General features: G+C 40.9%; 1 protein-coding gene across 1 annotated transcript in view; it reads left to right on the top strand.

The window, feature by feature from the left end:
- Positions 1-9,312: 9,312 nt before the first annotated feature.
- The window catches only part of LOC139538930 (transmembrane protein 198-like), a 91,231-nt gene continuing 74,868 nt past the window's right edge, over positions 9,313-25,675 (top strand). The window contains exon 1 of the mRNA XM_071341512.1: positions 9,313-9,766. The gene's annotated coding sequence lies outside the window, so the exon portion shown is untranslated. The remainder of the gene's footprint in view (positions 9,767-25,675) is intronic.

Here is a 25,675-nt window from a genome sequence, read left to right as displayed (position 1 = left end):
AATACCTTGACTTTGTTGTCCAGAAGCCATTTTGCCACAACTTTGGAAGTATGCTTGGGGTCATTGTCCATTTGGAAGACCCATTTGCGACCAAGCTTTAACGTCCTGACTAATGTCTTGGGATGTTGCTTCAATATATCCACATAATTTCCCCTCCTCATGATGCCGTCTATTTTGTGAGGTGCACCAGTCCCTCCTGCAGCAAAGCACCCCCACAACATGATGCTGCCAACCCCGTGCTTCACGGTTGGGATGGTGTTCTTCGGCTTGCAAGCCTCCCCCTTTTTCCTCCAAACAGAACGATGGTAATTATGGCCAAACAGTTCTATTTTTGTTTCATCAAACCAGAGGACATTTCTCCAAAAAAGTACGATCTTTGTCCCCATGTGCAGTTGCAAACCGTAGTCTGGCTTTTTTATGGCAGGTTTGGAGCAGTGGCTTCTTCCTTGCTGAGCGGCCTTTCAGGTTATGTCGATATAGGACTAGTTTTTACTGTGGATACAGATACTTTTGTACCTGTTTCCTCCAGCATCTTCACAAGGTCCTTTTCTGTTGTTCTGGGATTGATTTTCACTTTTCGCACCAAAGTACGTTCATCTCTAAGAGACAGAACGCGTCTCCTTCCTGAGCGGTATGACAGCTGTGTGGTCCCATGGTGTTCATACTTGTACTATTGTTTGTACAGATGAACGTGGTACGTTCAGGCGTTTGGAAATTGCTCCCAAGGATGAACCAGACTTATGGAGGTCTATAATTTTTTTTCTGAGGTCTTGGCTGATTTCTTTTGATTTTCCCATGATGTCAAAGAGGTACTGAGTTTAAAGGTAGGCCTTGAAATATATCCACAGGTACACCTCCAGTTGGCTCAAATGATGTCAATTAGCCTATCAGAAGCTTCTAAAGCCATGACATTTTTCTGGAATTCTATAAGCTGTTTAAAGGCACAGTCAACTTCGTGTATTTAACCTTCTGACCCACTGGAATTGTGATACACTGAATTATAAGTTAAATAATTTATCTGGAAACAATTGTTAGAAAAATTACTTGTGTCATGCAAAAAGTAGATGTCCTAACCGACTTGCCAAAACTATAGTTTGTTAACAATAAATTTGTGGAGTGGTTGAAGAACGATTTTTAATGACTCCAACCTGTGTATGTAAACTTTCGACTTCAACTGTATACAAACTATAGACACAATATAAAGTAAAAACACTATATACACTATACATGCTATATACACTATATAAACTATATATACCATATACACTATATACACTTTACAAACTATATACACAATATACACTATATACACTATAAACACTATATACACAATACACACTATATACACAATATATACTGTATATACAATATAGGCTATATACACTATATAATCTATACACACTATGTACACTATACACACTATAAACACAGTACACACAAAATACACAATATACACTATATACACTCTGTACACAATACACACTATATACATCATATACACTATACACACTCCATACACTATATATACTGGACATACTATTTACACTATATACACTATATACACAATATACATATATATACTGCACACACTATATACACTATTTACACTATATACACTATATACACTGTACATACTATATACACTATTTACACTATATACACTGTACATACCACATACACTATATATACTATATACACTATATACACACCATATACACTATATTTACTAAACACTATATACACTATATATAATATATACAATATATAAACTGTACATATAATATAGACTTTATACACTATGTAAACTATATACACAATATACACTATATACACTATATATACTGTACATACAATATAGACTATATACACTATATATATATACTATATACACTATGTACACTATAAACACTATATACATTATATACGCGATATAAGCTATATACACTATGCACACAATACACACTATATACACTATATACACTATACACACTCTATACACTATATATCTGTACATACTATTTACACTATATACACTATATATAATGTACATACCACCTACACTATAAATACTATATAAACTAGATACACTATATACACACCATATACATTATATTTACTAAACACTATATACACTATATATATTATATACACAATACACAATATACAAACTATATATACTATATACAGTATACAAACTATATACACGATATATACTGTACATACTATATACACTTTTTACACTATACACACTATATATACTGTACATACCACATACATTACAGATACTATATAAACTATATACACACCATATACACTATATTTACTAAACACTATATACACTATAAATATTAAATACACAATACACAATATACAAACTATATATACTATATACACTATACAAACTATATACACAATATATACTGTAGATACCACATACACTATATATATATATTATATACACAATGTCTAATATATACACTGTTCACTATATACAGTATATACAGTATACACACTATACATACAATATATACACAATATATACTATTTACATGATATATACCTTACACTATATACACAATAGACTATTTACACAATACATTAGTCACACTATATACACTATATATACTAAAAACGATATACAATATAAACTATATACACTATATATACTATATTGATACTCTATATCAATCAATCAATCAAATGTATTTATTAAGCCCATCTTACATCAGCTGATGTCACAAAGTGCTGTACAGAAACCCAGCCAAAAAAACCAAACAGCAAGCAATGCAGGTGTAGAAACATATACACTATGTACATAATATATACTATATACACTATTTACAGGATACACACTATATATACACTATATACACAATACAAACTATATACACGATATACACTATATGTGCACTAAAATACACTATGTGCACTATATACACTATATACAATATATACACTACATACTATATACACTATACACACTATATACACTATATACACTATACATACTATATAAACTATATACACTATGTACACTATAGACACCATATACACCCCAAATTCACTATATATACACAATACACAGCATACTATATACACTATATACACCATATATACTATATACACTATGTACACTATACACAGTATACAGTATACACACTATACATACACTATATACACTATATACACTATATATACGATACATTATGAACACTATATATACTATGCACTATATATACTGTATATACTATACACTACACTCGTATACACTATATATACTATGCACTATATATACTGTATATACTATACACTACACCCGTATACACTATATATACTATGCACTATATATACTGTATATACTATACACCATACTCTTTATACACTATTTATACTATACATTATACTCTTTATACACTGTATATACAACAGAATATTCGCTCTACACTATATATACTATAAACGATATACTATATACCCTATATACAATACATACACACTATTTACACTTTATACACAATATGTGCTGTGTACACTATACACTATATACAGTTTACACGCTATACATACACTATGTACACAATATATACAATACACTATAAACACTATACACTATATACACTATACAGTATTCACACTATATACACTATTTATTCTATAAGCTATATACACTCTATTTACTATACACTATATATATTATACACTATATACAATTATTTTAATTATTTGGTTCTTTTATCTCTCATTCTTATCCGTTTTTTTTTAAACTGCAATGTTGGTTTGGGGCTCGTAAGTAAGCGTTTCACTGTAAGGTCTACACCTGTTGTTTTCGGCGCATGTGTGTCACGCCCTGACCATAGATTGCTTTGTATGTTTCTATGTTTTGTTTGGTCAGGGTGTGATGTGGGTGGGCATTCTATGGTTGTATGTCTAGGTTGTCTTATTTCTATGTGTTTGGCCTAGTATGGTTCTCAATCAGAGGCAGGTGTCAGTCGTTGTCTCTGATTGGGAGCCATATTTAGGTAGCCTGTTTTCCTTTGGGTTTTGTGGGTGGTTGGTTCCTGTGTCTGTGTTATCACCATACGGGACTGTTTCGTTTTCGTTTTGTATTTCACGTTGTTATTTTGGTATTTCTTAGTGTTCAGTTAATAAACCGAATATGGACACTTACCACGCTGCGTATTGGTCCTCCTCTTCTCATTCCAACGATGAGCGTTACAATGTGACTAATACAATTTGATTTGTTTTGATTTAATACAGTATATACACAATATATACTATATACACTATACACTATATACAGTATTCACACTACACATACACTATGTACACTATATACACTATATATATATAATGCAGTATATACACTATACACTATATACACTACATATGACACGGTATATACGTTACACTATATACTATATATACACTATATACAATATATGCACTGCACACTATGTACACTATATATACTATACACTATATACACTAAGTATACTATACACTATATACACTAAATACATACATCAATTCAAAATCAAATCAAATTTTATTTGTCACATACACATGGTTAGCAGATGTTAATGCGAGTGTAGCGAAATGCTTGTGCTTCTAGTTCCGACCATGTAGTAATATCTTACAAGTCATCTAACCTAACAATTTCACAACAACTACCTTATACACACAAGTGTAAAGGAATGAATATGAATATATACATGGAAATATATGAATGAGTGATGGCTGAACGGCGTAGGCAAGATGCAGTAGATGGTATAGAGTACAGTATATACATATGAGATGAGTAATGTAGGGTATGTAAACATTATATAAAGTGGCATTGTTTAAAGTGACTAGTGATATATTTATTGCATCATTTTTTCCATTTTAAAGTGGCTGGAGTTGAGTCAGTATATTGGCAGCAGCCACTCAATGTTAGTGATGGCTGTTTAAAACTTCTTTGGGATAGGGGGCGGTATTTTGACGTTCGGATGAAAAGCGTGTCCAAAGTAAACTGCCTGCTACTCAGGCCCAGAAGCTAGGATATGCATATAATTAGATCTGGATAGAAAACACTCTAAAGATTTTAAAACTGTTAAAATAATGTCTGTGAGTATAACAGAACTTATTTGGCAGGCGAAACCCCGAGGACAAACCATCCAGGACATTTTTTTTTTGGAGTTCACTGTGTTTTCAATTAGTTTCTATGGTAAACTAGATTTATGAGGCACCTGGTTGCAGTTCCTTTGGCTTTCACTAGATGTCAACAGTCTTTAGAAATCAGTTGATGTTTTTCTTTTGAAATGAAGAAGTACGGTTATTCAGAATGAGAGTCAAGCCAAGTGGACTCTTTTCTTTGGGGAGTTTGACCTGTAGCTCGCTCCACTTTGATTTCATCCGCTATTGAACACAGTATATTCTGTCTTAAATTTTATAGATTATTTACGTTTTAGGATACCTAAGGATGGATTAGAAAAGTTGTTTGAAATGTTTAGACAAAGTTTACAGGTAATTTATTAGATCATTTGTAGTCATGTTGGGCGAGTTGGAACCGGTGTTTTTCTGAATCAAACGCTCCAAATAAATTGACATTTGGGGATATAAAAAAGGAGTTAATCGAACAAAAGGACCATTTGTGATGTTTCTGGGACATATTGGAGTGCCAACAAAAGATCTTCAAAGGTAAGGCATGAATTACATCGTTATTTCGTGTCACCACCTGCCTGGTTGAAAATGATTGTTATGCATTTGTATGGTGGGGTGCTGTCCTCAGATAATCGCATGGTTTGTTTTCGCCGTAAAGCCTTTTTGAAATCTAACACCTTTGCTGGATTAACAAGACGTTACGCTTTATTTTGACATATTGCATGTGTATTTTCAAGAATGTTAAATATTTACAATTCTGTAGTTTGAATTTGGTGCCCTGCACTTTCACTGGATGTTGGTCAGGTGGGACGCTACCGTCCCACCTAGCCTAGAGAGGTTTTAACAGTCTGATGGCCTTGAGATAGAAGCTGTTTTTCAGTCTCTCTGTCTCTCGGGTGGTTTGTCACGGCCGTCTGAAGAAGAGGGAGTGGATCAAAGCGCAGCGTGGTAAGTGTTCATGATTTCTCGATTGTGCATCTGTAAAAGTTTGTGAGTGTTTTTGGTGACAAGCCGAATTTCTTCAGCCTCCTGAGGTTGAAGGGTGGACCAATTCAGTTTGTCAGTGATGTGTAGGCCGAGGAACTTAAAACTTTCCACTTTCCAAAAACGTAATACACTATATACACAATATATACTACACACTATATACACTATATACACTAAATATACTATACACACTATATACACAAAATATACTATACACTATATGCACTATATATACCATACACGATATACACTATATATGCTATACACTATATACAGTATATACACAATACAGTATTCACACTATATAAATTATATATACTATAAACTATACACTATATACACTATACACTATATATACTATACAGTATATACACTATACACTTTAAACTCAATACAGTATTCACATTATATACACTATATATACTATAAACGATATACATTATATGCACTATACCTACGATACACTATATATACACTCTATACACTATATACACTATATACACTAAATATACTACACACTCTATACACTATATACACTATATTCACTAAATACACTATAAATACTATACACTATATTCACTAAATACACTATAAATACTATACACTATATACACAATATATATTTTACACTATATACACTAAATATACTATACACTATATACACTAAATATAATATACACTAAATCTACTACACACTATATACACTAAATATACTATACACGATATACACTATATACGTTAAATATACTATGCACCATATACACTAAATATAATATACACTATATATACTAAATATACTATACACTATATACACAAAATATACTATACACTATATGCACTAAATATACTTTACACTGTATACACTAAATATACTATACACCATATACACTAAATACACTATACACTATATCCACTAAATATACTATACACTATATACACTAAATATACTATACACATTTAACATTTACATTTAAGTCATTTAGCAGACGCTCTTATCCAGAGCGACTTACAAATTGGAAAGTTCATACATATTCATCCTGGTCCCCCAGTGGGGAATGAACCCACAACCCTGGCGTTGCAAGCGCCATGCTCTACCAACTGAGCCACACATACACTATATACACTAAATATACTATACACTAAATACACTAAATATACTACACACTATATACACTAAATATACTATACACCATATACACTAAATACACTATACATTATATCCACTAAATATACTATACACTATATACACTATATACACTAAATATAATATACACTAAATACACTAAATATACTACACACTATATACACTAAATATACTATACACCATATACACTAAATACACTATACACTATATCCACTAAATATACTATACACTATATACACTATATACACTATATACACTAAATATACTATACACTAAATACACTAAATATACTACACACTATATACACTAAATATACTATACACTAAATACACTAAATATACCATACACTATATACACTAAATATACTATACACTATACACACTAAATATACTACACATTATATACACTAAATATACTATACACTATATACACTAAATATACCAAACACTATTGTTGTGTGCTGACATTGCTGACGTTGCTTCCAGAGGCAGTTTGGAACTCGGCAGTGAGTGTTGCAACCGAGGACAGATGATTTTTTACGCGCTACGCGTTTCAACACTCGGCTGTCCCGTTCTCTGCGCTTGTGTGGCCTACCACTTTGCAGCTGAGCCGTTGTTGCTCCTAGACGTTTCCTCTTCACAGTATCAGCACTTACAGTTGACCGGGGCAACTCGAACAGGGCAGAAATTTATTGAACTGACTTGTTGGAAAGATGGCATCCTATGGCGGTGCCACGTTTGAAAGTCACTAAGCTCTGCAGTAAGGCCATTCTAATGCCAATGTTTGCATGGCTGTGTGCTCGATTGTATAAACCTGTCAGTAACAGGTGTGGCTGAAATAGCCAAATCCACTAATTTGAAGGGGTGTCCACATACTTTTATCTACATTACCATTCAAAAGTTTGGGGTCACTTAGAAACGTCCTTGTTTTTGAAATAAAAGCAGAAAGTTTTGCGGGTACTATTTAATGAAGCTGCCAGTTGAGGACTTGTGAGGCGTCTGTTTCGCAAACTAGACACTCTAATCTACTTGTCCGCTTGCTCAGTTGTGCACCTGGGCCTCCCACTCCTCTTTCTATTCTGGTTAGAGACAGTTTGCGCTGTTCTATGAAGGGAGTAGTACACAGCGTTGTACGAGATCTTCAGTTTCTTGGCAATTTCTCACATGGAATAGCCTTCATTTCTCAGAACAAGAATAGACTGACGAGTTTCAGAAGAAAGGTCTTTGTTTTTGGCCATTTTGAGCCTGTGATCAAACCCACTGTAGACCTCTGTAGATATTCCATAGAAAATCAGCCGTTTCCAGCTACAATAGTCATTTACAACATTAACAATGTCTACATTGTATTTCTGATCCATTGGATGTTATTTTAATGGACAAAAAATAAGTTTAAAAAAAAACAAGGACATTTCTAAGTGACCTCAAACTTTTGAACGGTAGTGTAAGTATGTAATGTGTGTATATATATATATGTGTGTTTATGTATGTATATTTTATTACTGTTCTTGGGATGTATATATTGTTTGGATAACCTTATTTACTATTATGTATACATTTTTCACTCTTTATGCGATGCTCACTGCAGAGAACAAGCGACCAAGAATAATCACAGTGAATTATTGTAACGTTTGTTTATGTGACATTTAATCCTGGCGATTTGCTACGAAAATAAAATGTACTTCATTCATTCACAAGTTTAGATAGTTTAGAAAGTTAAAAAGTTTTTTTTTAGCTGACATGGCTAATGGGAGTGACTGTCAGTGACAGACTTAACAAGAGGGAAAAACTGCTGGTGCACAATCATTTTTCGGACTTGTACCTCGGTGTATTCTACTATTTTAACTTGACACAGTAAATTGAGACCCCCGACTAAGTTCCCAGCGGCCTGAAGCACTAAACGACCGTTTATGCCTGGAACCGGTCTTGCCTGCTCTTGCTCTCTCTCCACCCATTGATATTCTCCTCTGTGCTGCTGTATTCTTACAACCCCCCCCCCCGTTCTTGTGCAAATGGTATCATCCAAGGAAAGCTGGGGCCGCACGATGTTTGCAGGGGACGCGTGAACACAAAGAAACCACAGCCGTCGGATTGGGGAAGAACAAAAGACAAGACATCTCAAACCAAGTGATGGACCCGATTTATGCCAACAGTTTAAATTAAGAACAGTCTTTATTTTCTATTTCTATCCATATTCGAACCATTATTTACATGGCATATGATAGGAGGGCGACATTACACTGTCGTTATCCAGGAGAGAGTGAAGCTTGAGCGGTGAGACGTTGTTCTAGTGTTTCCCGATGGCTTGGTGTTCGTGGGCAGTGCTCTCTCTCTGCCTAACCGTGGTCCTGGTTCCTCTGTAGCGGTTGGGACGGGCAGGGACTGGCGGGTTGACGGTTGAGGACGATGACTGTCTTGGAGGCTGCTAGTTGACACAGAGGAGAGGATTCAACGGAATCTGACTGGGCATATCTCTTGTACATGCTGGGTCGTTACGGAGGTGAGTGAGGCAGGTGCAGTTTTCTTTGTTCTTCATCAATAACAGCCGTAGGTTGATTTGGACAGCGTGTTCAAGGCTTTTTCTAAAGAATGCTTGTTTGCAAGACATGGAGACAGACAGGATAATACATCAATTCGTTGGGGGGGGGGGGGGGGGGGTCACGATATTATAGAAATACCAGGGTTTGTGTTACATTGTAACGAGCCTCGTTTTTGTTCTTTTGTTTCAATAATGTTATGGTTGCCTATACCACATCTTGCTTTGTTTCCATATTCATTGTTGTAATATCCCCACCAAACACAATTATCACTTTGGTTTTTGATTTGCTTACTTTTTAATTCGATATTAGGGCGTATAATTTCGCGCCACAGCATGTAAACAAAATAAGGGAATCGATAGCCGGCGTGCCCACTAACCTGCCCGCGCACTCCATCATTTGCCGGAAAGTCTCCTGTGCAATCTGACACTGTGTTGACAATCCAGCACATTGTACAGACCTAATGTAATTAGTACATCCAGCACAAACATAGCAGATGGCTTTTTAAAATCGTTTTATCAGCATACCTTGGTTGTTTATTTATTTCAGTCTCTCTCTCTCTCTCTCTATGTGTGTAACAGTATGATGTTGGTTATGATTAGGGTCATTAGGTGTCACCATCTGGATGAGGTTGGGTCTGTTTAGGTCAAGTTAAAGGGGAAAACAACAGTCCTGACACCCTGAAACTTGCTTGGGTTAACAGCTGAGGGATGTAACCACTCTCAAATTCACACGCAGACCTATTGATGCAAGGACTGCGAATCCATGATATCAAAACGTTGTTTTTGACGCCCCTTCCAGATTGATCCTGAGAGCATTGTGTTTATGAATCTGTTGTCAAGAGGGACATGTTTTACACCGCTGTGCTTGGCAGTGTTTTGGGCTGCGGTTGTTACAGACAACAACATATGAGCTACCCTAAAGCAATGTGTTGTGAAAGAGCTCTTAAAACCATTTACATTTTTTAAACATTCTATTGTTTGATGATTTCTAAATCCCCTTCGTATGCCCGAAGGCAGAATAAGTGCATTTTAATCAATACATTAGACAGGCTCAGCTTTAGGGATAGTGAGTGATGGATGAAGGAATGAATTGGGAATGTAAAATGGACGCTGCATGTAGGAGAGTGAAATGAACAGAGCTTAATGGTGTGAAATGGGGGAATTGTGTTTTTGCTGTGAAGATAGTTTTGTAATAATGGGAGGATAGAGAGAACCCAAGCAGCAGCAGCAGCAGCAGCTTCTACAGCACGTCTCCTCTGGGGGGGTTCACAGTCTAATTGAGTTATGCAGCAACAGGTCAAATATTTTCGTAGCTAATGCATTATCATAGAGGGGGGAGGGGGGAGGGGAGATGGGAGGGAGAGAGAGAAAGGTGAAGGTGGAGACGTGAGCAGGGAAAAGTGTCGAGAGTGAGAAATAGAGGGGGTGAGAGAGAATGATGGGACTGAGTGGGAGTGAGAGAGAAGTGGGACTTGGAGATGTGGGAGTGAGCGAGAGAGAGGTGGGACTTGGAGAGAGAGCGAGTGAGCGAGAGAGAGGGAGGTGGGACTTGGAGAGAGAGCGAGTGAGCGAGAGAGAGGTGGGACTTGGAGAGAGAGTGGGAGTGAGAGAGATAGAGAGAAGTGGGACTTGGAGATATGGAGAGTGGGAGTGTGCGAGAGAGAGGTGGGACTTGGAGTGAGCGAGAGAGAGGTGGGACTTGGAGATAGAGAGTGAGAGAGAGAGGTGGGACTTGGAGATATGGAGAGTGGGAGTGAGCGAGAGAGAGAGTGGGAGTGAGTGAGAGAGAGAGAGGTGGGACTTGGAGATATGGAGAGTGGGACTTGGAGAGAGTGGGAGTGAGAGAGAGAGAGAGAGGTGGGACTTGGAGATAGAGAGAGTGTCGCATGCATGCAGAGCAGAATTAGGCCGATACCCACTAATTATCAAAATCCAGAAAAGAGCCGTTAAATTCTACAACCACCTAAAAGGAAGCGATTCCCAAACCTTCCATAACAAAGCAATCACCTACAGAGAGATGAACCTGGAGAAGAGTCCCCTAAGCAAGCTGGTCCTGGGGCTCTGTTCACAAACACACCCCACAGAGCCCCAGGACAACAGCACAATTAGACCCAACCAAATCATGAGAAAACAAAAAGATAATTACTTGACACATTGGAAAGAATTAACAAACAAACAGAGCAAACTAGAATGCTATTTGGCCCTAAACAGAGAGTACACAGTGGCAGAATACCTGACCACTGTGACTGACCCAAACTTAAGGAAAGCTTTGACTATGTACAGACTCAGTGAGCATAGCCTTGCTATTGAGAAAGGCCGCCGTAGGCAGACATGGCTCTCAAGAGAAGACAGGCTATGTGCTCACTGCCCACAAAATGAGGTGGAAACTGAGCTGCACTTCCTAACCTCCTGCCCAATGTATGACCATATTAGAGACACATATTTCCCTCAGATCACACAGATCCACAAAGAATTCGAAAACAAATCCAATTTTGATAAACTCCCATATCTACTGGGTGAAATTCCACAGTGTGCCATCACAGCAGCAAGATTTGTGACCTGTTGCCACAAGAAAAGGGCAACCAGTGAAGAACAAACACCATTGTAAATACAACCCATATTTATGTTTATTTATTTTAACTTGTGTGCTTTAACCATTTATACATTGCTACAACACTGTATATATATAATATGACATTTGTAATGTCTTTATTGCTTTGAAACTTCTGTATGTGTAATGTTTACTGTTAATTTTTATTGTTTATTTCACTTTTGTATATTATCTACCTCACTTGCTTTGGCAATGTTAACACATGTTTCCCATGCCAATAAAGCCCCTTGAATTGAATTGAATTGAGAGTGGGAGTGAGCGAGAGAGAGGTGGGATTTGGAGATAGAGAGAGTGAGCGAGAGAGAGGTGGGACTTGGAGTGAGCGAGAGAGAGGTGGGACTTGGAGTGAGCGAGAGAGAGGTGGGACTTGGAGATAGAGAGTGAGAGAGAGGTGGGACTTAGAGAGAGCGAGTGAGCGAGAGAGAGGTGGGACTTGGAGTGAGCGAGAGAGAGGTGGGACTTGGAGATAGAGAGTGAGAGAGAGAGGTGGGACTTGGAGATATGGAGAGTGGGAGTGAGAGAGAGAGAGGTGGGACTTGGAGATAGAGAGAGAGTGGGAGTGAGCGAGAGAGAGGTGGGACTTGGAGATAGAGAGAGAGTGTGTGTGAAAGACAGAGAGAGGGGGCGCATGGAGAGAGTGGTAGAACTATTAGAGAGAGGTAGAGAGGGATAGAAGGATAGAGGGAGAAAGTTGATTCTAATCCTACTAATCCACTTCACTGCTGTTTTTCCTACTAGCCACAGCTATACCTGGCAGCTTGCAGAGCCTCTTTATCCTGGGAGCTGAGGTCTGCAGACTCAACAGAACTTGAGCTCTGTATGACTGAGGATGTGGTGGTTTTATAGACAATATAATGTTTGTTTATTTGGCTGTTACAATCATCGCAACCGCTGCTCTTTCTGTTTTTACACTGAACAAAAATATGAATGCAACATATAAAGTATTGGTCCCATGTTTCATGAGCTGAAATAAAAGATCCCAGAAATGTTCCATACTCACAAAAAGCTTATTTCTGATTTGAACAAATGTGTTTACATTCCTGTTAGTGAGCATTTCTCCTTTGCCAAGATAATCCATCCACCTGACAGGTGTGGCATATGAAGAAGCTGATTAAACAGCGGGGTCATTACACAGGTGCACCTTGTGCTGGGGACAATAATAGGCCACTCTAAAATGTGCAGTTTTGTAACACAACACAATGCCACAGATGTCTCAAGTTTTGAGGGAGCGTACAATTGGCATGCTGACTGCATGAATGTCCACCAGAGCTGTTGCCAGATAATTGGATGTTAATTTCTCTGCCATAAGCCGCCGCCAACGTCCTTTTTGAAAATTTGGCAGTACGTCCAACCGGCCTGAACCACAGACCATCTGTAACCGGCTTCTTCACCTGAGGGATCGTCTGAGACCAGCCACCCGGACAGCTGAAGAAACTGTGGGTTTGAGCAACTGAAAAATGTCTACACATACTGTCATAAACCATCTCAGGGAAGCTCATCTGCGTGCTCGTCTTCCTCACCAGGGTCTTGACCTGACTGCAGTTCGGCATCATAACCAACTTCAGTGGGCAAATGCTCACCTTCGACGGCCAATAGCACGCTGGAGAAGTGTATCGGGCAGACGCCAGACGTTTATGGCGTGTTGTGGGCAAGCGGTTTGCTAATGTCAACGTTGTGAACAGAGTGCCCCCTGGTGGAGGTGGGGTTATGGTACGGGCAGGCTTAAGCTACGGACAACGAACACAATTGCATTTTATCGATGGAAATTTGAATGATAGGTACCATGACAAGATCTTGAAGCCTTTTTGTCGTGCCATTTTTCCGCCACCATCACCTCGTGTTTCAACATGATAATGCACAGCCCCATGTCTCAAGAATCTGTACACAATTCTGTACACATGGCCTGCATACTCACCAGACATGTCACCCATTGAGCATGTTTGGGATGGTTTGTATTGATGTTTACGACAACGTGTTCCAGTTCCCGCCAATATCCAGACAGCCATTGAAGAGGAGTGGGACAACATTCCACAGGCCAATCAACAGCCTGATCAACTCTATGTGAAGGAGATGTCGCGCTGCATGAGGCAAACGGTGGTCACACCAGATACGGACTGGTTTTCTGATCCCCCTACCTTTATTTTTTAAGGCATCTGTGACCAACAGATGCATATTTATATTCCCATTCATGTGAAATTCATAGATTAGGGCCTAATTAATGTATTTGAATATACATCTTTGAAATTATTGCATGTAGCATTTATATTTTTGTTCAGTGTATTATGATTCCATAGAACTAGTTGTGTATATGTTAACCCTTTGTATCCAGTCTAGTTGTGTATATGTTAACCCTTTGTATCCAGTCTAGTTGTGTATATGTTAACCCTTTGTATCCAGTCTAGTTGTGTATATGTTAACTCTTTGTATCCAGTCTAGTTGTGTATATGTTAACCCTTTGTATCCAGTCTAGTTGTGTATATGTTAACCCTTTGTATCCAGTCTAGTTGTGTATATGTTAACCCTTTGTATCCAGTCTAGTTGTGTATATGTTAACTCTTTGTATCCAGTCTAGTTGTGTATATGTTAACCCTTTGTATCCAGTCTAGTTGTGTATATGTTAACCTTTTGTATCCAGTCTAGTTGTGTATATGTTAACCCTTTGTATCCAGTCTAGTTGTGTATATGTTAACTCTTTGTATCCAGTCTAGTTGTGTATATGTTAACCCTTTGTATCCAGTCTAGTTGTGTATATGTTAACCTTTTGTATCCAGTCTAGTTGTGTATATGTTAACCCTTTGTATCCAGTCTAGTTGTGTATATGTTAACCCTTTGTATCCAGTCTAGTTGTGTATATGTTAACCCTTTGTATCCAGTCTAGTTGTGTATATGTTAACTCTTTGTATCCAGTCTAGTTGTGTATATGTTACCCCTTTGTATCCAGTCTAGTTGTGTATATGTTAACCCTTTGTATCCAGTCTAGTTGTGTATATGTTAACCCTTTGTATCCAGTCTAGTTGTGTATATGTTAACCCTTTGTATCCAGTCTAGTTGTGTATATGTTAACCGTTTCTATCCAGTCTAGTTGTGTATATGTTAACCCTTTGTATCCAGTCTAGTTGTGTATATGATAACCCTTTGTATCCAGTCTAGTTGTGTATATGTTAACCCTTTGTATCCAGTCTAGTTGTGTATATGTTAACCCTTTGTATCCAGTCTAGTTGTGTATATGTTAACCCTTTGTATCCAGTCTAGTTGTGTATATGTTAACCCTTTGTATCCAGTCTAGTTGTGTATATGTTAACCCTTTGTATCCAGTCTAGTTGTGTATATGTTAACCCTTTGTATCCAGTCTAGTTGTGTATATGTTAACCCTTTGTATCCAGTCTAGTTGTGTATATGTTAACCTTTTGTATCCAGTCTAGTTGTGTATATGTTAACCCTTTGTATCCAGTCTAGTTGTGTATATGTTAACCCTTTGTATCCAGTCTAGTTGTGTATATGTTAACCCTTTGTATCCAGTCTAGTTGTGTATATGTTAACCCTTTGTATCTAGTCTAGTTGTGTATATGTTAACCCTTTGTATCCAGTCTAGTTGTGTATATGTTAACCCTTTGTATCCAGTCTAGTTGTGTATATGTTAACCCTTTGTATCCAGTCTGTCAGCAACATAGACAGGGACAGGTTTAAGGAAAGGGGGATACCTAGTCAGTTGTACAACTGAATGCCTTCTACTGAAATGTGTCTTCCGCGTTTAACCCAACCACTCTGAATCAGAGAGGTGGGGGGGGGGGGGCTGCCTTATTCGTCTTCGGCGCCCGGGGAACTGCCTTGCTCAGCGGCAGAATGACAGATTTTTACCTTGTCAGCTCGGGGATTCGATCCAGCAACCTTTCAGTTAATAGTCCAACATTCTAACCACTAGTTCTGGTTTGAGTTAGAACTGTCACTTCGTCCCGTAGGAAAGGCTGTTCGTTATTGGTCCTCTGTGTGGCAGGGTTCGCCACAGAGGAAAGGCTGTTCGTTATTGGTCCTCTGTGTGGCAGGGTTCGCCACAGAGGAAAGGCTGTCCGTTATTGGTTCTCTATGTGACAGGGTTCGTCCCAGAGGAAAGGCTGTTCGTTATTGGTCCTCTGTGTGACAGGGTTCGTCCCAGAGGAAAGGCTGTCTGTTATTGGTCCTCTATGTGACCGGGTTTGTATAGGAAAGGCTGTCTGTTATTGGTCCTCTGTGTGGCAGGGTTCGTCCCAGAGGAAAGGCTGTCCGTTATTGGTCCTCTGTGTGGCAGGGTTCGTCCCAGAGGAAAAGCTGTCCGTTATTGGTCCTCTATGTGGCCGGTTCCCTTATAAAACAATAGCTCAGGGTCTTTTCACACCATGACCTTTACAGATTCTAGAATAGTCTATAGCAAGGGTGTCCAACTCATTCCATGGAGGTCCTGCTGGTTTTCGGTTTTTCCTTTCAATTAGACCTAGACAACCAGGTGAGTGGAATTCCTTACTAATCAGTGACTTTAATTCAATCAAGGACAAGGGAGGAGCGAAAAACCGCAGACACTTGGCTCTCTGTGAAATGAGTTTGAAACCTGTGGTCTAGAGCAATGTATGGGTAATGGGTATAGTCTTGCTGTATGCATGCTAGCCTGGCTGCAGGTCTGGGGACGGAGAAGGGCTAGCCTGGCTGCAGGTCTGGGGACGGAGAAGGGCTAGCCTGGCTGCAGGTCTGGGGACGGGGAAGGGCTAGCCTGGCTGCAGGTCTGGGGACGGAGAAGGGATAGCCTGGCTGCAGGTCTGGGGACGGAGAAGGGATAGCCTGGCTGCAGGTCTGGGGACGGAGAAGGGCTAGCCTGGCTGCAGGTCTGGGGACGGTGAAGGGCTAGCCTGGCTGCAGGTCTGGGGACGGAGAAGGGCTAGCCTGGCTGCAGGTCTGGGGACGGAGAAGGGCTAGCCTGGCTGCAGGTCTGGGGACGGAGAAGGGCTAGCCTGGCTGCAGGTCTGGGGACGGAGAAGGGCTAGCCTGGCTGCAGGTCTGGGGACGGAGAAGGGATAGCCTGGCTGCAGGTCTGGGGACGGAGAAGGGATAGCCTGGCTGCAGGTCTGGGGACGGAGAAGGGCTAGCCTGGCTGCAGGTCTGGGGACGGAGAAGGGCTAGCCTGGTCCCAGATCTGTTTGTCCGTGGTCATTGTCACGCAGCTCTGGTCAAAAGTAGTGCGCTATGTAGTCAAAAAAGGTGCCATATGTGACAGTCACTGACTAGTATCTTGATGTCCTGGTCTGTCCCGGTCCTGGTCTGTCTCTGGTCCTGGTCCGGTCCTTAGCCTGGTCCTTATCTGGTCCTTATCTGGTCCTTGGCCTGGTCCTGATCTGGTCCTGGTCCTTGCCCTGGTCCTGGTCTGGTCCTGATCTGGTCCTTAGCCTGGTCCTGATCTGGTCCTAGTCTGGTCCTGATCTGGTCCTGGTCCTTGGCCTGGTCCTGGTCTGGTCCTGATCTGGTCTGGTCCTTGGCCTGGTCCTGGTCCTGATCTGGTCCTTGGCCTGGTCCTTGGCCTGATCTGGTCCTTAGCCTGGTCCTGATCTGGTCCTTGGCCTGGTCCTTGGCCTGGTCTTTGGTCTGGTCCTGGTCTGGTCCTTGGCCTGGTCCTGGTCTGGTCCTGGTCTGGCCCAGGCTAAACAGTGAGCTGTCCAGTAATCCTCTTTACGTTTCTGTCACGTCCTCAGTACTAACCTGGGATTTACAGGGATCAACTAGAGAGATAGATGGATACCTGTGTCTTGCTGCTCCACATTGGACTAGGGCTAACATAGTGGCTGTATGGTTAACACAGTGGGACAGCTAACATCGTGAGACTGGCTGTATGGTTAACACAGTGGGCTAGGGATAACATATTGAGAATGTCTGTATGGTTAACACAGTGGGATGGCTAACAAAACCCTGTATATATACTACATGGCCAAAAGTATGCTCGTTGAACATCTCATTCCAAAATCATCGGCATTAATATGGAATTGGTCCCCCCCTTTGCTGCTATAACAGCCTCCACTCTTCTGGGAAGGCTTTCCACTAGATATTGAAGCATTGCTGCATGGGATCTTGCCTTGTGCTTGTGGGCATTGTCATGCTGAAACAAGAAAGGGCCTTCCCCAAACTGTTGGTACAAAGTTGGAAGCACAGAATAATCTAGAATGTCATTGTATGCTGTAGATGAATGATTTGCCTTCACTAGAATTAAGGGGCCCTAACCATGAAAAACAGCCCCAAACCATTATTCCTCCTCCACCAAAACCCAGATTCGTCCGTCGGACTGCCAGATGGTGAAGTGTGATTCATCCCTCCAGAGAACGCGTTTCCACTGCTCCAGAGTCCAATGGCAGCGAGCTTCACATGAAGCTCCATTTCATGAAGCTCCCAACGAACAGTTATTGTACTGAAGATGGAAGAGGCAGTTTGGAACTTGGTAGTGCGGTTTGCGACCGAGGACAGAACATTTTTACGAGCTACGCGCTACAGCACCTGGTGATCCCATTCTGTTAGCTTGTGTGGCCGACCACTTCGCGGCTGAGCCATTGTTGCTCCTAGAAGTTTCCAATTCACAGTAGCAGCACTTACAGTTGACCGGGGCATCTCGAGCAGGGCAGAAATTTGATGAACTGACTTGTTGGAAAGGTAACATCCTAAGACGGTGCCACGTTGAAAGTCACTGAGCTCTTTAGTATGGGCCATTCCACGGCCAATGTTTTGTCTATGAAGATTGCATGGCTGTGTGCTCGATGTTATACACCTGTCAGCAACGGGCGTGGCTGAAATAGCCGATGACAAAGTGAAAACAGGTTTTTAGAAATTTTTGCAAATGTATTAAAAATAAAAAACAGATACCTTATTTACATAAGTATTCAGACCCTTTACTATGAGACTTGAAATTGAGCTAAGGTGCATCCTGTTTCCATTGATCATCCTTGAGATGTTTCTACGACTTCATTGGAGTCCACCTGTGGTAAATTCAATTAATTGGACATGGTTTGGAAAGGCACACACCTGTCTATATAAGGTCCCACAGTTGACAGTGCATGTCAGAGCAAAAACCAAGTCATGAGGTCGAAGGAATTGTCCGTAGAGCTCCGAGACAGGATTGTGTCGATGCACAGATCTGAGGAAGGGTACCAAAACATTTCTGCAGCATTGAAGGTCCCCAAGAACACAGTGGCCTGTATCATTCTTAAATGGAAGAAGTTTGGAGCCACCAAGACTCTTCCTAGAGCTGGCCGCCTGGCCAAACTGAGCAATTGGGGGAGAAGGGCCTTGGTCAGAGAGGTGACCAAGAACCCGAAAGTCACTCTGACAGAGCTCCAGAGTTCCTCTGTGGAGATGGAAACACCTTACAGAAGGACAACCATCTCTGCAGCCCTCCAGCAATCAGGCCTTTATGGTAGAATGGGCAGATGGAAGCCACTCCTCAGTAAAAGGCACATGGCGGCCCACTTGGAGTTTGCCAAAAGGCACCAAAAGGGCTCTCGGACCATTAGAAAAAAGAGTATCTGGTCTGATGAAACCAAGATTGAATACTTTTTCCTGAATGCCAAGCGTCACGTCTGGAGTAAACATGGCACCATCCCCACGGTGAAGCATGGTGGTGGCAGCATCATGCTGTCGGGATGTTTGTCCGTGGCAGGGACTGGGAGACTAGTCAGGATCGAGGGATAGATGAACAGAGCAAAGTACAGAGATGTCATTGATGAAAACCTGCTCCAGAGCTCTTAGGACCTCAGACTGGGGTGAAGGTTCACCTTCCAACACGACAACGACCCCAAGCACACAGCCAAGACAACGCAGGACTGGCTTTGGGACAAATCTCTGAATGTCCTTGAATGGCCCCATCCAACCTGACAGAGATTGAGAGGATCTTCAGAGAAGAATTGGAGAAACTCCACAAATACAGGTGTGCCAAGCTTGTAGCGTCTGTATCTCTGTGGTGATGTAACTCTGTAACATCTCTAGATGTTCTGTGTCTCTATTTGTTAACAAGCCTGTATCAGAGTGTTTTATATCCAATAGTAATAATAATATGCATATATTAGCATCTGGGACAGAGTAGGAGGCAGTTCACTATGGGCACGCAATTCATCCAAAAGTGAAACTGCTGCCCCCTATCATAAAGAAGTTAACAAGCCTGTATCAGACATTCCCCAGGACAGTAGATTGGTAGTACCCATGCTATACAACAGCTGCTTAGACAGTGTTGATATCATGAAAACGTTCAATGCTATGTTCATAATAAAAAAGGACAATAAGCTCTATTATTTAAAGACAGTACAATTTAATAATGGAAATCATCACTCTCGAGGTTAAGTTTTCAAATTAGAATGAAGAGCAGTGAAGCACAATATTAGTAAACCCAGGAAAATGTGTCCCATATCTCTCCAATGCATCTCCTTCTCTCTCACACACCCTGCTGCTCTCATTACAAAGGGAGTCTGGCCAAATGTCTATTCTGCCTGCCTGCATGGTGCCGGTTGCGGAAGCTAGGCCTGCGTCCCAAATGGCACCCTAATCCCTGTATAGTGCACTACTTTGGATCAGAGCCATATAGGCCCTATTCCCTATATAGTGCACTACTTCGGACCAGAGCCATATGGGCGCCATTTGGGACGCAGCCGAGGCTGAATTGTCATGCTGCCCAGAACCTGTGAATATGTTGCCTGTCTATCGCTGTCAGGATTTGAAACTCAACCCCAAGAAGCAGGGCAGCTGGGAGAGACCTAATGTCATGTTTTGAGACTCAACCCCAAGAAGCAGGGCAGCTGGGAGAGACCTAATGTCAGGTTCTGGGACTCAACCCCAAGATGCAGGGCAGCTGGGAGAGACCTAATGTCAGGTTCTGGGACTCAACCCCAAGAAGCAGGGCAGCTGGGAGAGACCTAATGTCAGGTTCTGGGAGTCAACCCCAAGAAGCAGGGCAGCTGGGAGAGACCTAATGTCAGGTTCTGGGACTCAACCCCAAGACGCAGGGCACCTGGGAGAGACCTAATGTCAGGTTCTGGGAGTCAACCCCAAGAAGCAGGGCAGCCGGGAAGTACCTAATGTCAGGCTCTGGGACTCAACCCCAAGACGCAGGGCACCTGGGAGAGACCTAATGTCAGGTTCTGGGACTCAACCCCAAGACGCAGGGCACCTGGGAGAGACCTAATGTCAGGTTCTGGGACTCAACCCCAAGACGCAGGGCACCTGGTAGAGACCTAATGTCAGGTTCTGGGAGTCAACCCCAAGAAGCAGGGCAGCTGGGAGAGACCTAATGTCAGGTTCTGGGACTCAACCCCAAGACGCAGGGCACCTGGGAGAGACCTAATGTCAGGTTCTGGGACTCAACCCCAAGACGCAGGGCACCTGGGAGAGACCTAATGTCAGGTTCTGGGAGTCAACCCCAAGACGCAGGGCACCTGGGAAGTACCTAATATCAGGTTCTGGGGCTCAACCCCAAGAAGCAGGGCACCTGGGAAGTACCTAATGTCAGGTTCTGGGAGTCAACCCCAAGAAGCAGGGCACTTGGGAGAGACCTAATGTCAGGTTCTGGGAGTCAACCCCAAGACGGAGTGCACCTGGGAGAGACCTAATGTCAGGTTCTGGGACTCAACCCCAAGAAGCAGGGCACCTGGGAAGTACCTAATGTGTTAGGAGGAAGTTTTGCTGGTTGATCTGTCTCTTCTTATTCAGAAGCAAATCCTAACTTCCACTTAAGTTGAGTTATCACTTAGTTATACAGTACATTGATGTCAAAGTGAAATTTTGACTTCAAGCTGGAATCCTTAATGGTGAAACTGTCACGTCCGTTTGCGATTTTATAACAAGAAATAACAAACACAGTTTTTTTTTTTTTCACTTTGACATCATTGCACGTGTGATAGAAGAGCAGAACATGTGACTCATTTCAGGAAACTAGGCGTATGTCACGTATCATTACTTGACAGGAGAGGCATTAGGATGTAAACATTTATTTTTTATCAAAATGCGTTTTTTTGGGGCAGAAATGCCTTCTGGAACATGTGAACTTTCATGTGCCTTAATAACAAACTTGTATGCCATCTGTAAATATAAATAAAATTGTTAAATTATGAGCCTAGTTGGTTTAGCCACGGACAAAAACAGGAACCTTGCCATGTCCTCCCCTCTCTCTCTTCCCTGTTCCCTCCTCCTCCCATCCTCCTCTCGCTCTCTCTTCCCCATTCCATCCTCCTCTCTCTCTCTGTCTCTGTCTCTGTTTCTGTCTCTCTCTCTCTTTTCCCTGTTCCATCCTCCTCTCTCTCTCTCTCTCTCTGCCCCGTTCCATCTTCCTCTCTCTCTCTTCCCTGTTCCCTCCTCTTCCCATCCTCCACTCTCCCTCTCGGCCCCATCCTCCTCACATCTTCCTCTCTCCTTCTGCTTCAGTGAGTGCCAGAGCCTGTTGAGGGCTCGACCAGGGCCAGGAATAGCTTCTCAGTGGAGGCTCTGTCTGTATGGGCTTTGTGTGTCTCTCGCTCGCTCTCTCGCTCTCTCTGTGCGCGCACGCTGCCGGGGAAAACCACTAAACCGTTTTGATTGGTACAAAAAAAGTACATGGCACTGGGTCAGCCAGCCCTCTCAATGTGCTCTCATCCCGAGAAGAGAAGGCCCGCAGCAGCTTTAATGCCTCCTAGCCTCCCTACAAATCATTTTGTCTCATTTGCAGAAAGCTGAATATTTCACTGTTGAGTTATATCCTGTTTTATTAACTGTACAATGGACCACTATTAACACGACACTGTCAACACATTCTAGTTGAACTAATTAAGGTTAAGTAACTGTTTCCACAGCCTTTTTTTTTAAAAGTGTACTTCACTTTTTGATCAAAGTGTTACCTGAACTTAAAATGTTTAGTTGACCCAAACTTAGCTGTCAACTTGAGAAAATTCAGTCAACTGAAAATTATGTTTTCTCAACTTGTCTCACATGTTCATTCAACTAGAAATTATTATTTGGGAAAATCTTCACAACAACAAAAAAAAAATCTGTGAAACTACTTAATCACACTGTGCTTTTGACATGCGATGTTTTCAACTGACATATTTCACACACGTTGACATACATGATTATACATGCAATTTTCCATGTAATATTATTCCACATGTCCTCAACTGGGATTTGAACACACAACCTCTTGGTTCACGACATCTTCCTGCTATGCCTCCATGTCTGTGACTGATTTCACCCGTATTGCTATCACTTTGCACTTCTCAACTCTGTTAAAAGAACACTTTAAGAAAAACTATTGTATTTATCATAGTGATGAAGGAGTGTCATTAAAATGGAAAACTATTCCCCACCAAACATAAGACAACTACACTGGAAACCCCTAAAATTACTCAATTACTGTAAGTAAATCAATCAATCCAATAAATAAATCAAATGTATTTATAAAGCCCAGACTAAAACCCCAAACAGCAAGCAATGCAGGTGTAGAAGCACGGTGGCTAAGGAAAAACTCCCTAGAAAGGTAGGAACCTAGGAAGAAACCTAGAGAGGAACTAGGCTCTAAGGGGTGGCCAGTCTTCTTCTGGCTGTGCCGGGTGGAGATTGAACATCTTGGCCATGTACTGTTATAAACGTTCATAGATGACCAGCAGGGTCAGATAATAATAGTCACAGTGGTTGTAGAGGGTGCAACAGGTCAGTACCTCAGGAGTAAATGTCAGTTGGGTTTTTCATAGCCGAGCATTCAGAGTTAGAGACAGCAGGTGTGTTGGAGAGAGAGAGTCGAAAACAGCAAGTCCGGGACTAGGTAGCTTGTCCGGTGAACAGGTCAGGGTTCCATAGCCGCAGGTAGAACATTTGAATGTAAATCAAATCAATGATGAGAGAATAGTCAGACAAACTGACACGGTGCAGTAACAGGAAGATCGGAATGATGTGAACCAAGAGATTGTGCGTTCAAATCTCACATCAGGACATGTTGAATAATAATTACTGTCTAAATGAACATGCACTGTGTAATTATGTATGTCAAATATCTAAGTTGAAAACATTATGTTAAAACCACTGAGTGTGTAACCAGTAACAGGAAGATCGGAATGATGTGAACCAAGAGATTGTGCGTTCAAATCTCACATCAGGACATGTTGAATAATAATTACTGTCTAAATGAACATGCACTGTGTAATTATGTATGTCAAATATCTAAGTTGAAAACATTATGTTAAAACCACTGAGTGTGTAACCAGTTGCACAGCCATTTTGTTTTTTTAGTTAAGATGCCCAAACAATAGTTGAAAGAACATATCAGACAAGTTAAGCAAACATATCAATTTATGTTGATGGCATTTTTGGCCATGTTTGTTTCGAGTAGGAGTTAAGTTTGGGCCAACTAAAAATGGTAAATTCAGGTAACACTTTTAACCGAGAAGTTGAGTAAACAAAACAAACGGCTGTGGGACCAGTTACTTAAAGATGAGCTATGCAGAAATCTCTCCGCCATTTCCCGGTTGCTAAATTTCGTAAAAACCGCTGTGAAATATATTTCACAGAACCCCAAAAATATTGTATTTTCAGCTGTTTTGAAGCTGGTGCATAAAATCTAAAGTAAAGACAAAAAAAAAAAAAAAAAATTAAACACGGGAAGCATAGAAATAGGGAACATAGAACAGATCTACCGCTTCTCAACTGGCCTTACTGGTTAAATAAAGGTGAAATAAAATAAATAAAAGACCCTTGAGGTGAGAAACCTATTTTGTCAGGGGATCTACTCACTTCCTCCGGGTAAGAGAACGAGCCACTTCTAGAGTAAGCCAATAATAACAGGCAGATCGACAAGACTGATTCATCTCTGAAAAGACGGATGCATCTTCAGATCTGGACAGTCATCTACAAGGCTGGGTTATAGACGACACCATTAAATAATAATAAAATAGTATCTCTCTATGAGGTAGACACTGACGTTTAGCTACAGGAGCAGGGATTTGTTTTGCCCGTATTGTTTATTTGAGCGTAGTCATAAACGAGACAGGAATGACTTAGGAAGGGAAAGGGGGGGATACCTAGTCAGTTGTACAACTGAATGCCTTCAACTGAAATGTGTCTTCCGCATTTAACCTGTCTCGCCCCCCCGTCCCGATTTTTCCCATAAGTGAAAATAGCACCCCCTATCCTTAAGAAGTTAACCCAACCCAACCCAAGATGGGGGGGGGGGGGGCTTTGCCTTAACCGACATCCACGTCTTCGGCGCCCAGGAAACAGTGGGTTAACTGCCTTGTTCAGGGAAA

The sequence above is a fragment of the Salvelinus alpinus genome, chromosome 14, assembly GCF_045679555.1.
Source record: "Salvelinus alpinus chromosome 14, SLU_Salpinus.1, whole genome shotgun sequence".
In the NCBI taxonomy this organism is placed as follows: domain Eukaryota; kingdom Metazoa; phylum Chordata; class Actinopteri; order Salmoniformes; family Salmonidae; genus Salvelinus; species Salvelinus alpinus.
Note: the sequence above shows the minus strand (reverse complement) of the source record. Positions and strands in the feature narration are given on the sequence as shown.